At 41.5% G+C, this 22,761-nt stretch overlaps 1 long non-coding RNA gene across 1 annotated transcript in view; it reads left to right on the top strand.

Moving 5' to 3' along the window:
* The first annotated feature begins 344 nt into the window (after positions 1-344).
* The window catches only part of LOC107838409 (uncharacterized), a 23,819-nt gene continuing 1,402 nt past the window's right edge, over positions 345-22,761 (top strand). The window contains exons 1-2 of the long non-coding RNA XR_001664467.1: positions 345-1,200; positions 21,066-21,131. This is a non-coding gene — a long non-coding RNA (uncharacterized LOC107838409). The remainder of the gene's footprint in view (positions 1,201-21,065; positions 21,132-22,761) is intronic.

The raw sequence follows: 22,761 nt of genomic DNA, 5'->3' as shown, positions 1-22,761 counted from the left end.
GGCCCCTTTTTAAAGGAATTGAATAACAAAGTAAAATTGTATATATATGGCATTTTTATAACAGCTGAAGTCAACATAGTTAGTTGACTGGGCTATAAAATGGCACTATGTGCCTGGAAAACACATTTAGGCACAAAGATTATGATTTGTAAATGTTATTTAATATGTACAGTATGTGAAAACGGAATAAAGGGAGATACTTAAAATTCCACAAAATGTTGCTAAAATCTTGTTTCTCCCTAACTAGATGCATTTTAATATACAGTAGTGGATTCATCACAATCTTCATTACAGTCAACATTCTTTTTAAGCATAAAATATGATCTGTCCGTCCGTCCGTAATGTCAACTACAAGTTGAAACATTTTGAGCCTATGTGTTGTGTCTTTGGAAGAGGTGATGGATGGAAACACAGAAAAGATAAAAAAAAGAATCCCAGTCTAAAAGAAAAATGACAATACTTCACAATGAAGATGCAAGCATTTGTCATAGAAATCACACAAATCTAGTTCCAAAAAAGGGATGATTCATGACTAATTTCCTCTTTGGACCGCTGAGAAGTTAATCCAGGTCTGGGGGAATTATGAATGCTTTTGTGTAGATAAAGACTTCCTCTGTTTTTGGTCAAGGTCTCAGCTGGAATGGATAATTAAACTCATCTGTCAGAGTTAATGTGATAGTGATTAATTACTGTAAAAGGACTGGATCAGTGTTTCAGAGGCTCCCAGTCCAGATTATGTTTTATTTTCTTTGTCCTTTTCTTGTAAATGAGAACTCTGTCTTTTGACAATTCACCTCAAAAGATATTTCAGTCAGGTTTGCTTAGCATTACACCTGCCTCAAGGATGTCTATTTTAAAATGTTCTTTTCATATTGTCTGGTATTTTATTTAACCTGCTGTTATCCCACTGGAGAATTTCTGTCAGTGCTGAAAGGCCACTGAGAAGAACAGACAACTTAAACGGACACCTCTTCTTCTTCTTCTTCTTCTTTTCTTCTTTGTCAGCATATGAAGTCATTTTGCTATGTCCCCGTCTTTCTCACTGCTCACCTTCCCTTCAGATAACTCTATAAATAATAGCTTCTGGTGGAGGGGACCTCCTGCTGACCAACTAATTCACATCACAGCCTGAGAGAAGGAAAAGAAAGAGACTTGTTCCAGAACACCTCCTTCCTGCTTACTTGTTTTAAGGCTTTCACGGTAATTCTCGATTTATTTTTTTACTTTCCTGTTTGTGGATTTTGCAGCAGCTTCGCTGTCACTTTTCTATTCAGGTTAAATTTCTCTTACCTTTTCATTTAATATCACCCCACATCTCTCATTCTGATTTTTCTGAAAGCCATTATCATTGGCATTATTTTCTAACAAAGAACAAAAATCAAATGCCTTTGCAGACTTTGGAATTTTGTTTTTCTCTGTTAAAAGGAGTTTTCCTTGTTGTCTGATGAAGCTTGACCCATACATTTAAAGTACAACCTTTAAATGTACTTTAAAGTACATGTAAAGATACTTCAAAGTACCTTTACTTGTTCTTCTTTTGACATAAAAGAAGAACAACAACAACAACCATAAAAAAACCCTCTTCAGCAGTTCTGAATGGCCCATAAGTTCAAGAGAGTACAGTCTGGTTAGCAAAACAAATGTTTCCCTCAGGTTTTGTGGGATATGGTGAATCAAAGGAAATATGAGTCAACATACCACAATAAAATACAGACATGGGACCCCACAGGATCCAAATATATCTGTAAATGTCATAAGGTGACAACATGACATGCCTGAACTCAGCTTGTATCCATAAGACTGCCTTTGTCCCTTGAGTTTCTGTATATTCTGGTAGTCAGCTTACCTCACTATGATGATGCTGAACCTGGACCTGACGAACTGCAACCAAACGTCATAGTAGTGCCCTTCACATGACCTTCAGAGTCCCTTGTAAATTGTAGCCTTCTCTCCGGTTAACCTAAATTGAAGATCCAATCTGACTGGGGTATGAAAGCCATTCCTTCTTCCAAATCCTACACTTCAAATCCTTCAGCTGCAGCATCAAGGAATGAAAGGATAGGTTGAATTGGTTTTACTGTTTTAATATTCTTTGCTGCTGAATTCAGCTGTACTGACCCTCGCAAAGCACACAAAGCATTTACAACGTTAGACGAGTTCTGAATCCTCAAATATTTGAGTCATTTTTAGTCTTAAGTTCTTCTGTGGCGCATGGTTGATACATGCACCAACAACAACCTTATCGGAAGTTTTCAAAGGTTTCTTTAAGCCCAAAGTCAGTAAAACAACATCTCTAGAAATCCATATGAGTCACTGCTGCTTGGTCGGAGTCAAGAGCAAGTTGTAAACTACAGGGAGAAAATCCCCTCTCTCTTTCCAAAAAATGTTTAGGCAAAAAAAATAAATAAATCACTTTTGGCAAAAAATGTGACCGTTATTTTAGGAAGGTGACAATATTTAAAAAGGTGAACAGTTTTTAATGTAATGTGAAAAAAATGAGTAAAAATGGGTATTTATATTGTTCAAACATGTTATGTAGATTGTTACACTTCTGAATACATCCTATACAATTCAAAGGAAAAAAAAACCTCCAGTAACAATTTCTGCATAAATTTACACACCATGAGTTGTTGAAATTTTAGCAGAAATAATTATAAAACAAATTAAAGATGATTATAAAATCATCTCTAATATACTATTAGAGATCATTTATTTTAAAACTTTCAATAATATTTAAAATTATTGAAACTTTATTAAATTGCTGCTTTAACTTATTAGCAATAAGCTTTTAGTTTGTACAGTTTAAAATCTGGTTTCAGCACTCAAGATATTAATCACTCTATGCGCACGCGCACACACACGTGCGAACACACAGATGTCCTGTAATCACTATTTACTTTTTGCAATTTAAATGAAATCCATCAAGTTAATTTTGTTTTGATGCAAACAGAGCCAGTGTCATGTTTTTCAGTCAGCAAGCTGCATCAATTAGTCTTTGCATAAAGCTCTAATCATCTTCATTAAATTAATTGATTCTACATGATCATTTAATAGCAATTTTAGAATGACTTCATTTTAGTCAATGCTTTTTGGGGGCTGGGTGTTTAGAGGATGGATGGATGATCTTCTGATGCTCTGCTCCAAGCCCAGACAGCTTTTGTTTCACTGTATCAAATGTATATAAAATGTTATATTTGATACAGTGAAATACAGTGAAATAACAAATAATATAATTTATATAGCAATTAAATTAGCATAATTCTGCTATTAATCTATTAAATGTTTTTTGACTTAATTATAACTTAGTAGCATCTAAAAGCCTCTTTCTATATTATTTTATTCTATTTCATCACTGTAGTTTATTTTGTTCTCATTGGGGAAAATGATTTATGTATTAAAAACTCTATAAATGAGTTTAAAGTAACAAAACATCCTATTCATATTTAGCAAATGTGCCTCAAGTCTTTTAAAATGGAAATCAGTTACATATCATATGTAGCTTTATGCTACATATGTGTATGTACATTTGTACATGTCATTGAAAGTACATGTGCATAAAGCGTTGGTTACATAATGTAACCCCAGATTCTATGAGTATAGGTGCAGCCCTTTAAGGCTGTTGCTAATGGGTTTATCCCTCACATGCAGTGTAGCTCTGAAAAAAGCTTAGTCCATGCCCACCTGCTGAGTGGGCCCCACCCCGGTCTGTATAAATAACGGTCAGACCGGACAAATGGCTCCCTAACAGCCTTTTTCTTCAGCTATTCAGGAACCAGTGAGGCCCACAGCTTAAAGGGCTGCACCTATACTCATAGAATCTGGGGTTAGAACACGTAACCAAAATTCTACTTTGTATAGGCTTCGCCCTTTAAGGCTATTGCTAGTGTTAAAGGCGAAGCAGGATGTAGTCTGTGCCTCACTGGGTCCATCCAGACCACCACCATGAAGCATCTGCTGCATATAACAAAAACAGTCTCAGCCTAGAGTGCAGAATTACGCACTCCTGGCCTCCCATACAGCAGAAGACCAGAGAGAATAACATCTGGTCAGAAAGGTTGAGACAAACAGGCCTGCTGCTGTGAACACAAGAAGTGTAAGCCTGTGAGATGGCCTCACACAAGCAGTGAGAAAGACGCTGGGCAGACAGAGGATGCCCCATTGAGTTATCTCTGTAATGCACGAACAGACGCTGAGAGCGACGAAGTGGAGACGTGCGCGTCACATAACAAGAGAGTGCACGCACGGGGCAGAGAAGATGAGAAGCAGCTTCTGTCTCAGATTTATGAGGAGGGGGATAAGATCCCTCCAAAGATATCTCCCTTGATCTGAATGAGCTTGTGATGCTTTGAGGAGTAAAAGCAGGGTTGGGACACAGCACAGCTGAACTGCCGTCGGCTCATATTCTGAGACAAGAAGGAGCAACAGAGAGAGCAGAAAATCGCTCACTCTCTTTGCAGACATAAGGGCCAACAGCAAAGCAGTTTTAAAAGACAGGAACTTAAGAGGAGCCTGGGCTAAATGCTCAAATGGAGCTTCAACCTGAGCGTGCAGGACCAGTGTTAAATCCTGCGGAGGAGCAAGTGGGCGTGACACCTGTCTGCTTCTGCGTACACCTCTCAGAAACTGCTTCAACTGCGGGTGGTTGAAGACCATTCTGTCACCAAAAACCCTCATGGCAGGAGGAAATAGCTGCAGCAAGTTTTAATGGTGCTGTAAGCTAAGTTTCTGTCCATCAGCTGCTGGAGAAATGACAGCACTCAGCCTAAAGGACATGAAATGGGCTCCAAGCTCTCTCCCGCACACCAGCGTTGAAAGGCTGACCATTTCGAAGCATATAACACTGTGGTAGAAGTGGCTTGTGGGCACTGAATGGTGCGCACCACACCCTGAGGGAGACCGAAACTCTCTAGGTGCTCCCATTCAGCCGCCAGACCCAGAGATGCTGGCCCGTTTCTGAGTGGCTCCTGATTGCTCCCCCGGCCTGGGAGAGTGCATCCTCTCTCCATGGCAGCTTCCATGGTCGACCTGACACCAGCTGTTGCAGACTGGGAAACCACGCCTCGTTCCTGTGCTCGGGTGCCAGGATTACCAACAGCTGTTCCTCCTGAACTCGGCCCAGGAGCCATGGAATGGCCATGGAATAGCCCAATGGAACTGGGGGAAATGCATAAAAGACCGCCCCTGGACATGATGTCCACTCCTCTGTTCAAGAGGCTGGAGCAGCCCCGGCTCTAGATGAGTTTTTACAGGATGGGGCATCGAGTTATTTTGGGGGGCAAAATGAATCGACATAGCTGAACATAGACAACAACATCAGTAGCCTACAGGCTACTTGTTAACAAGCTTAACCCTTGTGTGTGTGAAGACTGAAGCAAATGTAGAGGACTATGGAAAATTATACAAGTTTTACGAGTGTGGGGTCGGTTGGACCCCATTTCTTCATACAAGGGTTAAGGTGCTGTATTGATATTAGCTAGTCATCTTTTAGCTAACATCACCTGGATCCTACAGCTTTACTCAACTCAGTCAGTTAGTTGGGGGAAAAACTGTGCAAATTTCTTTGCGTTATGCTGGTTTGCTGCTATGAGTCTAGCAGCTCCTGAGCAGCTCTGCACAGCAGCAAGTCTCTGCCGTGTAAACCCAGCGCAAGTGTCTTAGTACTCATGTTGCGTTTGAAGGCGGCTCGGAAAAACAGGTCACGGCATGTCAACAGCAGATTAAACAGATTTAACTGCTGATAAAAGTGGCAGAGGACACAGATATGGGAAGTGTGAAAGCCCCTACTGCAGGGGTCCCCAAACTTTTTCCTGCGAGGGCCACATAGCTGTTCCTTTCTCTGGTCGGGGGCCGGGCGTAGTTTTTGGAGAAAGAAACCTTAGAAAATTCTTGTCGATAGGAGGGCTGTTCTGTCTTTGAAACTGTCGAGCGGGGGAGGAGGGTGGGGCGACGACGAGACATATTCGCGCTTTTAGATAGATTTTTACCCAGAATGCAAATGGAAAAAACCGTGAGTGAAACGGTGACTGGGACTGACTAGTATATATTCCATTGAGGGAAAGTTAGTTTCACATCTGCTCAAGAGCCCCCCTGGTGGTTGAAGAAAAATCCACATATAAACCAGAAAATACAATATATGAAAAAAAACACTGAATGCTATGAGCAGGCGGGCCGGATACGGCATTGTTCAGGGGGCCGGACCAAATGACGTGGCGGGCCGGATCCGGCCCGCGGGCCGTAGTTTGGGGACCCCTGCCCTACTGTATCAAACTGATATAGGAATCACAGAGAGTTGACCACTCTAAGGTAAAAACAACAAACAGCTTCCAGTCCAGGAGGGGGGCACGGCAGACTCTGTGGGTGGGCAATGTCCCTCAATACCGCTGGGCCTGCGGTGGTAACGTACACCACTCTGATCGAGAGCAGGTTTACATGTGCCCAGCACAGCAGCTGTCTGGCGATGTTTAACAGCTGAGCAGAGAGCACGCTTCCCTGGCGATTAACGTAGGCTGCCACCACTCTATTGTCCGTGTGGATCAGAACATGTTGACCCTTCAGCACTGGAGCAAAGTGCTGAGTCACCTCCAGCACCGTGAGGAGCTCCAGCACGTTTATATGAAGAGTCATGTTGTCTGGCCACTGTGGGGAGTAACCAGACACGTTCCTCCCCAACCCAACAGGGATGAGCACCGATAGGTGTGACGTGGGTCTGTTGAGGGGAACTCCCTCTGCCAGAATGGTGGGGCTCACCCAGTGAATGAGATCAGCTCTCACTGAAGGAGGAACAGAGATCATGCACAGGATCCAGGATGTATGCGCAGGCAAGCGAACCATCTCTGAAGGCGTCTCATGTGTAACAAACCCAGCAGAATCACCATATGAGCCGCTGACATCATCCCCAGCAGCCACGTGACTGACAGAGCTGCCACTACGCTGCGAGGCCTGACATGGCGGAGCTGCAAGAGCCTCGATTTTCGGCTGTGCTAATGGGGCTCTCATCATAACTGAGTTCAGCTCCACTCCCAGATAAACGATCATCTGGGATGAAATAGCCGAATTCTTTTCCCAGTTGATGGAAAATCCCAGGCTCAGCAGATGTGTTGCCAGCTTCTGGGTCTGAATGGCGGCTTCCTCTCTGGTCTGAGCCAGTAAAAGCAGGTCGTCCAGATAGAAGAGGACTCTCATCCCTGCCATGTGCAGTGGTTGCAGTGCTGCTTCCACACATTTGGAATACATGCCCGGGACGAGAGAATAACTGAACGGCAGACAGTTGTACTGATACTGGGTCCCCTGGAAGGAGAAACGCAGATACTTCCAGTGTTTCAGGATGATGGAGACGTGGAAGTATGCGTCTTTAAAATCTATGGAGGTGAACCAGTCGTCCTGGTGAACATTTTCCAGCACCTGTCTGATTGTCAGCATGTGGAATGACCTCTCCACGATCGAGCTGTTGAACAGGGACGGATCCGAGAATTTCCAACAGGAGGTGCATGTGGAATGACCTCTCCACGATCGAGCTGTTGAACAGGGACAGATCCGAGAATTTCCAACAGGAGGTCTTACTACTCCTGTTTTTGGGGACCAGAAAATAGCGGGAATAAAACTCCGCATTTTCTTCTCCCTGGGGAACCGTGGAAATAGCACCTTTCGCCACCAGTTCCTGCAGCTTTGACATGAGAGCGGTGTTCTGCTCTGGAGGTGGTAGAAGCCTCTCCACAATCCCCTTGAAAGGCAGAGGCCTGCCTCCAAACTGCAGCATGTAACCCCTGCTGATTAGCAGATCCATCCACCTGTCCAGGGGACATGCGCCGCCACTGAATAATGTTCTGAAAACGGGCGTACCTTCATGTGAGGTGCTGTGGTTTGCATGAACTATAGCTAAGTCAGAGCCCCTGCCACCGTCCCCTGCCTCGGAGATTCTCCGGGGGATTTATGGGGGCCAGAAAGGGCTGGTTGTTGCCTCCATGCCACTGCGTTCATGTCAGGCCAAGGGTGAACCCGCGCGCTTCCTGAAGGGGAGTCAGGGTGCTTAAGATGCCATTTCGGCACGGACCGCTGCCGGACAGATGACAAACAGTTGCCACTCACAAAGTGAGATGAGTGCAAAGCTGCAGCTGGAAACACAGTAGGCTTTGACTGTTCACAAAAAGCTCTCTCAGATTCAGACTGCTCAGAAGAGGCAGACTTATCCACTGAGACAGAGCAATTCTGTGTAGAAATCGCGGAGCTGCGGTGCCTCCTAAACAGCTGTTTAGAGGCCACCGGCTTGCTGTGTGTGGGGAATGTGTGCAAGGAAGCAGCTGTGAAATCAGCTGATCTGACAGAGCTGGAACCTGCAGGGATTTTGCTCTCAGCGAGAAAAGGCTGCAGCAACTGTGGAGAGCACTGGAGGGCCCGGCCAGAAAACCTGGTAATCAGCTGATCGTGCAAATCTGCGCTTAGAAGGGGCACAGGCCGCTGGACTAATCTTGACATCCTGGCCCCAAACACGTCAGTGAGGCCCGGATCCTGAGGGGTAACAGAGGGAAAACTCTGCTCAGTTAACCCTTCCACCCTGGTGATAGGTGCATAAGTGGAGACAGGCGCCCTCAGCTTCGCGGACTCAGCCGCTGCCTCAGTTATGTAAGCAATTACGGCCCGAAACTGAGGCCAGATGGGGTCCGGATGTCGTCTCAGGGCGGAGCGAAACCGTCCCGCCAGGTCATTCGAACGTGGCGGAGGAGGTTGGGGACGGGAAGCCCCTTAGCGCTAGCTGGCTCCTCGAAGCTAGCGCTAAGCTTGGTAGCTCGAGGAGGAGCGAGCCCACAGCTATGAGTGGGGTCGAGTTGACATACGGACCCTGGGGTTGACTGAGTATCCGCTCAGCCGCCTACCTTCCACCGCTGTGCTTCCCAGCTGGGAAGCAAAATCCGAACCGCAGCTGGTCCTGCTGTGTTCCTCGTCGCTGTCGTCCTCTCTGCCAGTGGGATTATCTGATAAACACTCAGCGTAGCTAGCATCTCCCACGAGCAGCGACCGGACTCGGCCGGCCCGCTGCCTAGCGCTGGCCTAGAAAAGGCCAGCTCCGGCTCCTCTCTGCCAGCGGGAGGAGAGCACAGGAGCAGCAAGAAGGCTGAGGCGTCAGGGCGAGGTTGGCGTGCTGGGGACCTCTCGAAGATACGGTGCCCATCAAAGGACGTGATGTACCCCGTCTGACAAGACGGGCAAAACGGACGTTCGCTCTTAAAACAGTGCTATCTTACGCTGAAGAAAAAGAGGGAGCCATTTGTCCGGTCTGACTGTTATTTATACAGACCGGGATGGGAGACACCCCGTAGGTGGGTACTAAGCTTTTTTCAGTGCTGCGCTGCGCGGAGGGATAAATCCACTAGCGATAGCCTTAAGGGGCGAAGCCTATACGAAATAGAACTGCAGACACACAATTACACCTCATGTAAAAGAGATCACAAAGTTGACATTACCTTATTTATCTTCCACAGATGCTTGGCTTGAGTTGATAACTCTTACTGCTGCTTCACTTAAAAACCCCAGACTCATTCAACGTTGACTAGCACCGTTCCTAGATATCTCTATCCAGTCACCTTAACCTTTGACCACAAGAAATAAACTCACCTGCATTTTCAGCACAGTTTTTTGACAAAACAATGTGTGCAAGACAACTCCAACCCGGAACAAAACCCTATTCTGTAAAGGGTTAAAATGGAGCAAGCAATTTAGAAGCCAAACTCTAGAAAATTCGCTGTTTCAACAGACATGTAGAAACCTTCACTCTGGACTTTTCTCCTCAGTTCTGACACAATTTGCAAATCTCTACACGGCTGCACAAAACACAACCAACATCCGTTTGCTTTCGTTATCCTTTTCATCACAAGACGTTTTCTAGTCAGGAAGTCATGCAAAGTGCTTATGGTTTTACACTACAGGCAAACTACAATGTTTGTACAATGTTAACAGTGCTATATCCACAAGTCTTATTCTTTGTTGCTGATAAAATGTTCAAACTATGATTTCTTGTCTGTAATTGTTGGCTGCTCTCAGGTCTCACATAGATGTATCATCATCACCATTTATATATTTTGAATTTAAGTTCATGTAGTCTATTGGATAACTCTGAAAATGCATTCATGCGAATAAGCAACAATTGGTGACAAAGGTTAGTCACCTTTGTCACCAATTGCGACAAAGGTGATCAAAATGTGACCTGCAGTACTTCGTAAACTATATTGTGTAAAGTATTTTGTCACTCATCCATCCAAATCCTTGAATTCAGGTGTTCCAGTCACCTCCATTGCTGTACCTTTGCCTGCAAACTGTTGCTGTAACCTAACCTGGCCATTGCCTACCTATGCAATTTTACTTGACTTTCATCTCCCTTAAATGCTCCATCTGGGATTTGCTCCATAGCAGAGAGGATGATGGTGTGGAGCTGTGTTTAAGGAGCTTGTCTCGACTCCTGGGTTCTGTTCAAAAGAACTTGTAATCCTTCAACATCCAAAGACATCTCAGCACAAAATTTGGGAGCATAAAAATGTGTGTTTGCGGATGACCCCTTCCTGTTCCAAAATGACTGCACATCTTGGAACAGGAAGCTGTGCGTTTTGCCACACTCCCAAATGGCTGTACGTCATTTCACTCTGCGCTGTTGGTCTTTATGTGCACCATGAAGTGACGGATGAATGAGTTTGGTGTGGAAGAACTTGACCAGCCTGTAATAATTTAGAGCATGACCTTAAACTTTTGTACAATATTGTATTTTTTTATTTTTACAGTCAAGTTGCAAATACATATATTAACCCCAGTTATCCCAAAATTTGAGATTTATGCATATTACACTGCCACATTGTATGGATCCATTGTGACCCAGTTAAAAACACACTTCATGGAAGATTTTGTTTTCATTTGCTGGAAGTTAATTGTCATGAAAGTGATTATAAAACAACCCAGGGGCTCTGTGTGAGTGTGTTCACATTAGTGAGCACTAAAGTACACAAAGAAATGCAGTTGATCAGCAAATGTTTGTATATGCCAGTGTGTATCTGAGGAGTGTTGTGTGTATACAACGAGCCGTGTGTTGTAAGTTTGTCTGCACTGTGTAGTTGTTGTTTGAGCAAGCCATTAGGCGAGCAACGGCTCCCATGACACCAGTTTTAATCAACCGGCCTCATCATTGTTGTGGAAATGATTAAAAAAACACAGAGAGAAGGAGAGGAGAGAAAAAAATAAATAAATAAATGACAACAAAAATACAGAGCAAGCAATGAGAGCTGGAAGGACGGGAGGAAAAAAGGCCGATAATTACACAGCTTCCTCAACAGATGTCAACTACACTCAATCTGATGAGTAGAAAACACACATTAACACACTCCAAACTGGATGTGCGTCATTTCGCTCTGCGCTGTTTGTATTAACAAAAATGTGTTTTAGAAGTTTGGGTTTATTAGCATGAAACGTTCTTTACAGTGCACAATGACGTGTTCAAGTGACTGTGTGTGTGTGTGTGTGTGTGCTTTGACTTTCCTCAGCTTGTAAGGTCCATTATTTCAGCCAATACTATACCTGAGGTCACACACGCATGAGAAGAAGTGCTTTTTTTACACTGTAAATGTAAACATGGTATTTAATTGGAAATAGCAATCAGCTTTCATCAAAATGCTATCAACACTCACTTTTGATGAGTTACGTGGATTTGTGGTTGAAACGTTTCACCAACTCGTTCTACTTGAGCTAGATTCATTTAGAAACAGGTTTTGATAATTGTGTGTGTTCGTTTTTGTCTGTGTTGGAAGATAAACTGATTTGATACTGTATGCATCCAAGTACAAAGTGATTGAGTCTTTTTTTTTCATGTTACTTTTGATCCCCCCACTGCATCTCATATTGAACATTTTACATCACTGCAGACGTAATAATACATGTTTGTGTTTATATGTTTTTACTTAATTGGTATTTTCAGGAAAGAATCTGTTTGCAACAATAGCTTCATGGAGAGTTTTTGTAGTTTTACATTGGCTGTGGATTTGAAAATGTAATATAGCTTTAAAATATATTGAAAATAACAGGAGTATGGAGAACATTAATGTTACTGATCATTGTAAGGATATTAGATGAGTAATAAGTAAAATCTTGATTGAACATTGGAATCAATAATAATAAAAATATTAAATGTTTACTGTTCAGCTTAGAACTGTTAAGAATGCAATTATTTACAATCGTCAATGGAAATTAATGTAAAATCTTTGTGAAAACAGAAAGACATGCAATGTGTGTGTGTGTGTGTGTGTGTGTGTGTGTGCTCTCTACTTCAGGCTATATCCATCAGCTGAAGACAGGAAAAATCCTTGTCACTTTAGTTCATATTTACTCCATAACAACTTGAATTTTATTGCTTATTTACATGTAAGAATTTGCACAAACTTACTGATATAACTGGTGTTTCACCTTATGCATCGTTGCTGTAATTTCACCTCAATAACTTAACATTCACCCTGGAAATAATACGCTTGTTCTGGGAGCATTCTGACAGGTAATTTCAATTTGCATAATTTGATACTAAACAAATTTGGCTGACACTGCACTTTGGCAAGATCCTTGGCCTTTTAATCAGAGGCAGGATACATGGCTGTTAATGCGCTGGAGCCACTGACCTTTTGTTGACAGAGCAGCCGCTCTCGCCGCTCCGCCTCCTGCAAGTAGGAGCGAGCTCCCGACATGATGGGCTTCTTAATTGACTTGCAAGTTATCAGCGCCCTGCAGAAAATGTGCTGGTTGTTCGGGCATTACAGCAGCGAGCGCAAAAACATTTAATGATGGGCTGGGTCCAGGCCAGAACAGCTGGCTGGTGTTCTAATGTCACTGTGGGACCAAACTGGGATCCAGTTTGACAACAGTAATTATAAAACAAGTCTGAAATGCAATGACAGAAAAGGAAATAAAACATGGTGAGAAACTGAGGTAGCATGTACTTTTTGAAACAAGATGGAATTCAAACTTTTAAACTTGTAAAGTTTTTTCAACTGCAGTTATTTTGGGATGAAACTACTGGAAAAGTCTGCTAGAATATTAGGTTGTGAGTATTAAGCATATTTTCTTGTCTGAACACAACCAGCATCCAGTGAAACAATAAGTACAGAAACAAGAGGTCAGGACCATCGTCATGTCATTTCATGCTTCCTTCTCTGTCCATCACGACATTCTGGAGGACAGTGATAGTAAAACACACTGCAAAGAAAATTCCTGTTTTTATTTACACAGAAAATGTATATCCAGTTTATCACAAAGAAACCATGGTGACTGCTCAGTGGTTTGCCCGCCTGCAGTTTCAGAATTCAGACTTTGAACGAAACAGAGGAACAGAAAAAAAGGTTAAAAGAGAAAGAGAACAAAAGTCAAGAAATGGAAAACATGGCTTGTTTGTCACTCAGTTCACTTCAAATGTGTCAATATGTGGAAGACGCCTTGGCTGAGACGGGCAGAGGCTGCTTTACTAGAGGGGAGGAAAAAAAGGGTTTTTCCACTGAGAAATGTAGAGTCTTCTGTTTTGTTCCCAGGTTGTTTCTGTGGATGGAAGGAGAAGAGTTCCTGTTTTTTCACAACAATGCCCACGAGGATGAATTATTTTACCGTTGAGGCTGATGTACTTTATTAATATGAATATTATCTATGTATGTCCTAAACCATCCCATCTCAAACCATCACAAAATTTTCAGTTTCACAAAGTAAGAAATAGACAATCAAACTTTCAAACTTGAGACTTGCACAATGTGTCATGATGTGTGTTGGTGTAGGACCCAAATACATCAGGCTGGGACTTTGAATTGATCTAAATATTTATTAAAGAATGAAAAAAACAAAAACATGAAGAGGCAGAGCAAAACAGCCACAACCAGGAAGTAAGAGAATAGACATGATGAAACAGGATTTGATGAGGAAGCAGCAAGGAGAAAGAGAACGAGTTTATAAACACTGAGGAGGTCGATGACTGAATGAGGAACAGACGGCTGATTAAAAACGGGTTGCAGGTGTGAAAACAAAAACAGAAAATTTTAAAGTAACTTTGCTCTAGTTTCTAGTGCAAATATTTTAATACATTTGAAATAAGACAAAACTAATTTGCAAGTAACTTTTCAGCAAGAAATATGAGCTTGTTTTAAGTCAAAAAATACGTCTGTTCTTAATAATGATGAAAAAATAAAATTCCTTGTTCCACTGGTAGATTATTTCACTTATAACAAGACATTTTTCCCATGTTATAGATGAAATAATCTGCCAACGGATCAGGACTAGAAACTTGAAATGTTCAGCACTAGAAACACCTAAACTGTACATATGTACATTTACTGTGAAGAAAAACTTAAAATGTCACAAAGCATAAAAGCTTAGTAGAATACACAGTTGTTTTGTGTGTGTTTGTGTGTTTTCTTCTAAGAAAAATATGAGTTTGCATAGCTGAAGGTGACTGGGACGGTTTCAGCCTGAGGGCATCATTTTCCTCCCTGCTGTTTTAGGCTAAATGGGTTGATGTGTGTAGTTGTAGTTGCAAAAACACACACACACACACACACACACACACACACACACAAGCAGTAGTTCTTAACCATAAAGAATCATTTAGCTTCTTTGACCCCGATTGTATCAAACATGGTTAAACTATTTTTAGACACATACTGTTTTATTTTCATTGTTATATTCTGAGTGAAACAGACAACATGTAACTTGTCTTCACATTAACCTGCAGAATATACTACCAGGTCCACCACACACAAACATGCACACACCACTCCAACACACCGTAAAGCCATGTTGCGTTCCACTTTTCAGTTTGACACTGACTTCATTTGTCGAGAAAATGGTGGCGCTGCTAGTTGGAGAGCACACAGCAGGCGGTCCTCACAGAGTAGGGAAAAATGGGCCTTACAAGATGAGAAATGCTGACTCGTGTACGTTTGTATTATATTAAGACTTTCTACTGACTTCCATTCATTTCAGTAGCTGTATTTATATCAAACCATCCTACATGTAACCCGAACTCAATTCACACCCTGTTAACTAGGCCTAAAACAGAACTTCTTTAATGGGTGCTGGACTTTGGGCCCTATAGGAAGCAGTGGGAATAATAAGCTGTACAAGCTGAGAAATGTCAAAACACACACCACGCACACACACATACACACACTTAGGCAAGTCATCATGCTCACATAGGAGAACGTTTGATGCTCATAAACCCAAACTCCTAAAGCACATCTTTATTAATACATACAAACAGTGCAGAGCGAAATGCCCAACCCTGACATTTTCTCTAATCATTACTATTATTTGCCTAAACAGACAACAGCACTCCTCCCCAGGAGTCGCCCCCCCACACACACACACATAGTGTGTGTTAGGAAAATGGTCCTTACAATGTACCAAATACAGATACACACACACTTTTGGAAAAAGCAGACTCTGCCCAGCAAAATAAAAATGATAGAGAAAATCGTCTAAAATCCACGTGAAAATGAATTTGCTGTAAAACATCACAGCATGTCTTACCTCCGGCGGCTGTTGACTGCTGGGAGTCGACGTCTTTGAAAGTTTGCCTCTCTGTAGGTTAGGTCATAGGCATACTTCCCTTCCAGCTGCGTCCTGAGCTTCTTTTCCATCCATCCATCCATCCATCCATCCATCCATCCATCCATCCTTTCCCTGCTGTATGACCTTGTTTCTCTGAACAACCTGTTAGTGTTTTACCCTGACCTCCCCGTTTCCCACAGATGTCTAATATTCACATGCAAGAGGGAAAAAAAAATCCCAAAATGCAAGAGATCCTGAACATAGATATTTACACAAAGTCACACCAACATTCATGTTTGTTTTCTGTACTGTGTAGCTCTCATAGTAAACTGAACAGTGGAAGTATTTAAGTATTTATGTTGTGCTCCCATTTCCAAGTCAGAAAAATCAATTGCAATACCTCCCTGAAGTCGGAGAATGTTTCAAACCCTGAGTTTGAGATTCAATATGGCAGCTCCTCGATTCAACAGTAGTAAGCTGTGGTGGAAACATGTTTATTTTTAAGACACGCTTGTAAAAATGTGTCTAAAATCAATGCTACATGTCGTCCCTTCAACTCTAAACTCAACAATCTGAAAGTGGTGTTTGAATGTGGAAAGTACAGCTAGAAACAAAGTATGTGAGAGGTGCTAACTAACGCTAACTAACGCTACCTGTGAGTGTAAGTTCACTCAGAGAAACCATCTGACTTCAGCTTCTTATGATCCACATGTGTTTGAACTTTGTGTCTGTTCTGATTGTATCTTTATTCAAATTCAAATGTACTTTATTGATCTCCGAGGGAAAATAAAAAATAATGAATATTTACGCAATCACTGATTTTACTTTAAATATTTTTAGTTGTCCTTATTTTGTACAAGGATTTCAAATTGAAATTTGGCATTTGGAAAAAAATATCTTTTTTAAAAAAGACAAATTTTAATAAAATTAAAAGCTCTTATATTTTGCTAAAAGTTACTTAAAATAAGACAAGACTAAGATATTTGGACTAGAAATACTTGATAAGATTTAGTGTTTTGGTCCATCGTTGTTCAGTGAATATTTTCTGTTGCCAGTTTGCAAAGATCCAACACAGGAGGAAAAATATGCAACAGTCATTTAGCTCCTGTTTGTTTTATTGCAGAATATTTTATTAACTATGCAATGCCAGGAACTTCCTAAATTGTAACTATAAGGTTTAATATTATAATTCACAATTTGCCTTTAAATACTAGTGCAGAGTTTAAACTGTGGCAAATAGCAAAGGATGCGTCTTAGAGGGCCTCGTCCCTGAGCCACAGAGATGTCATGAATGGCATTAACTCCAAATCAAAGTTGTGCCAGTTAAGAAGAAGTCTAATAATGAGGCAACCTGTGTGAAACTTTACAACAAAGCAGTAACCCGGCTTCAATCATTAGTGATCTAACCTGAGGCGATGCCTTTCAACTGGCTCAGAGGTGAATTCTTACACAATCCTCCTTCCAGCAGAATCCAGCAGTCCTCATTATGCTCACAGTGAGGAACGGGAGCAAAACGTGGATCAGTTTCCAGATCTGTAATCATGATATTTATTTCATATGATGCACATGTTTGATGTTCTTTAGGTGTGTGCCAGTAAATACTCTGTTGTTCTTGACATCTTGTGTTGCTAACTTGCGTACAGCTGGTCTGTTGGTTTAACGATAAATGTTTCAACAACTAGTGAACTCCCTTCCATGGACAGACATGATTCCCTCCTCTGGTGTTGCAGATGGATCAAGTTCTCTTTTATCCTAACAAAAACATTGCCAGTTAAAGAAAGTCATAATTCCCTCATATAAAGAAGAAATAAGTAATAGGACCAAGTTTTCCCAGTTAGTGAAGAAACAGGATTTTTAGACAACTGCTTTTCTTTATAATGCTCAGAGTTCCTGACAAAAAGATTCATCCATCTTGAATTTTTTCACATTTTGTCACATTAGAGCAACAATGTGGACATGTGCAGCATGATGTCAAGCATGGAAGATCCCCTACATCCAAAGGATAACAGAACCTGCTCAACACAAATGAAGCTTAAAGGAACATGGATAGAGAACCTGACAGGACTGAAGAACAGAACCGAGAGAAGGGAGAGTGATGGTGCTTTTCCACTGGCAGTTCGCTCACCAACCGGTTAATGTGCGTTTCGGTTCCACCTCAGATAGTGAGCTTTCCCATGATGCTCTCTGTTCCTCACTGTTGGGTCGTCAGCAGCAGAAGCTGTGTTCAACTCTCCGCTAACGTTTGCAGCGAGTCTCACTAATGGAGAACCTTCAGGTTCTGGTTCTAATGGACTCAAACTCAGATATTTCCTTTGGTCTTACAGAAATTCATTGCTGCCCCAAACATAATGATAAAGATCAGCTGATTATTTCCATACACATATAATTACATTTTTGCACTTCGTTTTTTTAAATGTGCAATCTCTTGGATGTAGTTAAAGCATCAAAAAGATGTAAACAAATAGTCACGCGTGAACTTTATTTATTTAGGTTTTCTTTTATCCAAAGAAAAAATACAATTCACATCACAAGCTAATATGTAGCTCCTGTGTTTCACACAGTTGGTTCAAAACTGCAGCTCCAGCAGAAAGCTGACCAGAGCCGCTCTGTTTCTGTCCGTTCTCCAGAGAGACGAGCTGCTAGCTGCTAATTCACCGTCATTCTGCTGCAAACGTTACTGCATGTGTTCCTGCCACTGCTCCTGATTAAAATCATTATTACTCCTCCATACTGAACAGCGCTCTGATAGGAGACTGGATGTTCACGGTCCTGACAGCAGGACAGCTGGACCCAGTAAACAAAGGCTATGAATAACAGAAACCTATGAAAACCCCATGACAAAAACACCAAACACCCAGACATCATGACAATTAGAGAATGTAAGGCTGCCAATTTGGGCCTGTTGGCTAATTCTCTGGTTAATGTTCTTCTTTTCTCTGTTTAGATGAGTTGCCGTCTTATCTACGGTTTTCTATAGTGGATCCATAGATCAGAACAGTTTTTCCTCACCTGTCTCCTCCTGCTCAGTAGTTCTTCAGAGAAAGGCAGACTAGAGGCCTGTCAGTGTCTGTTGTATTTCATTACCTCTCTGCTTAAACCGCTGAAGCAGAAACGATACAAAGTTCAATGTTTTCCGTCATCTGACAAGTAGCAAGTCTACTCCACTTTATTCACCAAAAACTTTTTTTTTAATTCACCAAAAACTGTTCTGTAATCTGAAACGTTCGCTACGTTCAGCTCCAGTTAGCCACCTTATCTCACTGCGCGAGGGGCAACTACATCGTGCGTCACGGGCAAAAGGTCAAAGGTAACAAGGTGACCGGAGGGCTTATTATGTTGTTTTTCTGGAAAAACACACAAAAAAATGAATAATAATAATTTAAGTACATGCTATTATGTGTCAGAGGGCTTTGCCAGTCTCCTGACAGTGGGTGAGGGTCTAAGTGTTCAAACTCTGGTTATGAGTTATTGATTTCTGAAATAACACCTTCACCTCACATGACTTGAACTGCCACCGGGTCGATGTACTGTCATCCTGACCCTCATAGTAATTTATTGCTGGAGGCCTTTTTAGCACCAGCTTGTTTTAGTATTGAACACTAATTCACCATTTTACCCAAATTTTTGCGGCTGCTCACTTTATTCTGGGTCAATCACTGTTTCTGATTTGTTTCTGTGAAGGGCTATTATGAACTAAACAGTACAGTTCACTTTTTTTAATAGTTAACATTTGAAAAATAAAATGCATCTCTAATTTTTTACGTACAAAAATAATTTTTGTCTGCTTTTGTAAACACTAGTGTTAAGTAATGTCATACTTCTGGGGTGTTTTGTGCGTCTGTGTGGGTTTTTTTCCTGCAGTTTCACCTCTTGACCTCTGGAGATACTACATTTTAGTTTTTCAATATCAGTAAGCCATAATTATCAAAATTAAAAGAAAAAAAATGTCAGCCTATTTTTCAGTCCAGATTAACCTAGATAGATTACTAGATTAATCAATCGAACATCTATCAATGTTAGATAGACTACTCTATCTAATATTGGAGAATCACTTTCTAAAATGACTGACAACATAGCTTTTCATAATATTCCCTTTTAGATGTACCTGTAAATAGTAATGACCAAAGTTGTATAACCTTTTTGCCTTTACAGATTATTCTGCTTGTTTTTGACACTACAAGTCCTCATTAATATGGATGTGGCAATACAGAGGTTCTCTTTTACGTTTTTAAATTGTTTGTGACGAGTTTGGAAACTCTTTCCAATCAGAAGCTTATTAAATGCCATGTTTTTGATGTGTCCCTGTCACAGATGTTTCCAAGTCATTTTTTCAGTCATTTTTCTGATGACTGAAATCCTCAACATCTGAGTCAATTCTAACTCTGCATAGCTGTGAGGTTAGAGCTCCAAACATGAACTATTTGTCTTTGGGCCTAAATTACTACATGGAGTTACAAATTACAACTTTAAATTTGACCAAATATTACAGTGTAGGCCATTTTTTCTGAGAACATAATGTGTAATATGAAACCTTCCCTTTCACATATTGCTAGTGGGTGGTGGAAGCTTGCTAGCTAAGCTTAACCATCTATCTATCTATGGAATCAGATTAGCATACATCAATAGCGTAGTTAAATTTTACATTCCAACATCTGAGGCATATTGTACTTTTAATTTTTCAGACAACCTGATTTTTGCCAAACTAACTGCTGACTTTGACATCTTTTTTATTAAAATTAGTTGAAGCGTTCCATCATGTTTCAAGTAAAAAATAATAGAAGATGCCTTTAAAAGAATAGTAAAATTAAATAAGCACATTAACAATGAAAACAGCGAAACATAAGGGCAGCAACAAAGGGAAATGAATTTGAGGCCTTTGTCACACGTTTGACTTTCCAAACACTTCCCTGCCCAAGAATAATGGTGTGACCTTGTTAAGAGCAAGTTATTAATTAGATTGCACTGTCTTGCACTCCTTAGTAAAATCCTCAGGACAGACGTCCTCTGAGGTTGGTTTTATTTAAACTCCCAAGGCATTAGACGAGCCCCCGACAGAAAATGATCGGAACTATTCTGGTTAGCTCCGGGGGCACAGTGCCAATCGCTAACAAGAGAAACTAAATGTAGGTTTGACTTAATTTTTATATAGAATGCCATCTCAAGTCCTGTCTTTGCCTCATTTCCTAAAGTTCTTTCACTTATTTGTCCTCTATCAGAGTAGAACATCACATTCAATCAGAGACTCTGTTGTCAAGTTACTTCTGTTTTACAGTAGTGACACAAAGAATTCTCACCAATATATAATGTTCTTTGTCTGCTACACTTTTACTCGTATAAACTTAAAAATTGTGAATGGGTGATGTTTTTTCTTGTAATGTTTCATGATAAGAAACCTTAAAGTGTTGAAAAGTTTATTTCCCCCAAATGGTGGCACATTGTTATGTGTTTATTGGTTAAGCAGCAAAACTGACTGTAGGTTGTGGCTGTAAAAAAAACTTCTTTTGTTCTTTTGGTAGAGGCAGTTTAAAGATGTGGGCTGGACGCCTACCTTACTGGACAATGAAACCTTGCTGTAACTGAAGGTAAGCTTTTCATGGGTGCAACCCAAATATTCACATCTGCTAATCCCCAGAATGAATTTCCCTTTACAAAATTGGCCTTATTTAAGAGCAAGGAAGCAGACGTTTTCAACAGCATACAATTTATTACCAAAAAGAAAAGAAAAAAAAAATCCTAATTCATGTTGAAGTTTAGCGGCTCTGCTATTTGGTTACTGAGCAGATGAACTTCCAGACCTTAATTACCCTGTGACACTTAATTAGTCAAGGCACAAAGGATTCAGTCTGTCTGACTGCAGTTATTTGCAAATCATTAAGAAAAAAATGGAGTATTACCTAACCACAGAAATCACTAGAAACTTTTACCCAAATTATTTATGAAAACAACTTTTATGTTTAAAAAAAAAAAAATAGTGCCAACTGCAGAAAATTTTTTGTTTTTTACACGACAGATGTCCCAAAGCTCCTGAAAGTGCGATAGCGGCAGTGTATTCTCACAGATTTCAGGAACATTTAAGTGAAGGAAAGAAATCCTGTGTTAAAAAATCTCTGGTGGCACAAATCCTAATACTCCTACTATCGATACTTTCTGCAACTCAATTTTGCCAAAAGAACAGGACTTTGTCTCCCCTTTTAGACGTTGGACAACATTGTAGCATAAAGAGAGAATCAAAGAATCCTCCAGAGTCCTGGGTCCACTCTCATACCCCCTTCTCTTGTGTCTAAGGACAGAGAGTGTGTTCTGGATACATGTGTGAGGCCAGGGTTTGCTCTTGTTCTTCAACAATGAGCTTTAGAAACTCTTTCCCCTTTGCTATGCCATCCTGTTCACTGGATATGATTTTAAGGTTCCTTAATTAATGATCACTGTCCAGCATAGTGGTCTGATGATGAAAAAAAAGACCACTACCAAGGGAGCCAAGGAGTTTCTGAGACTGTTCTGTAAAACTTTGCTTGGGTAAGCCTTGTTAAACTTAACATTAAAATTACTTGCAATCCACCCAGTGCTGCATGATGTTTTCCATCCATCCATCCATCCATCCATTTTCTTCCGCTTCATCCGGGGTCGGGTCGCGGTGGCAGTCCAGACTTCCCTCTCCCCAGCCACTTCTTCCAGCTCCTCCAGGGAATCCCAAGGCGTTCCCAGGCCAGCTGAGAGACATAGTCCCTCCAGCGTGTCCTGGGTCTTCCCCGGGGCCTCCTCCCGGTGGGACGTGCCCGGAACACCTCACCAGGGAGGCGTCCAGGAGGCATCCTGACCAGAAGCCGGAGCCTCAACTGGCTCCTCTCGATGTGGAGGAGCAGCGGCTCTACTCCGAGTCCCTCCCGGATGACCGAGCTTCTCACCTTATCTCTAAAGGAGAGCCCAGCCACCCGGCAGAGGAAACCCATTTCAGCCGCTTGTATCCATGATCTCGTTCTTTCGGTCATGACCCAAAGCTCATGACCATAGATGAGGGTAGGAACGTAGATCGACCGGTAAATCAAGAGCTTCGCTTTTGGACTCAGCTCTCTCTTCACCATGACGGACCGGTACAGCGCCCGCTTCATGGCAGATGCTGCGCCAATCCGCCTGTTGATATCCCGCTCCCTTCTTCCCTCATTCGTGAACAAGATCCCCAGATACTTAAACTCCTCCACTTGAGGCAGGACA

The sequence above is a fragment of the Poecilia formosa genome, unplaced genomic scaffold (assembly GCF_000485575.1).
Source record: "Poecilia formosa unplaced genomic scaffold, Poecilia_formosa-5.1.2 Scaffold251, whole genome shotgun sequence".
Classification (NCBI taxonomy): Eukaryota; Metazoa; Chordata; class Actinopteri; order Cyprinodontiformes; family Poeciliidae; genus Poecilia; species Poecilia formosa.
Note: the sequence above shows the minus strand (reverse complement) of the source record. Positions and strands in the feature narration are given on the sequence as shown.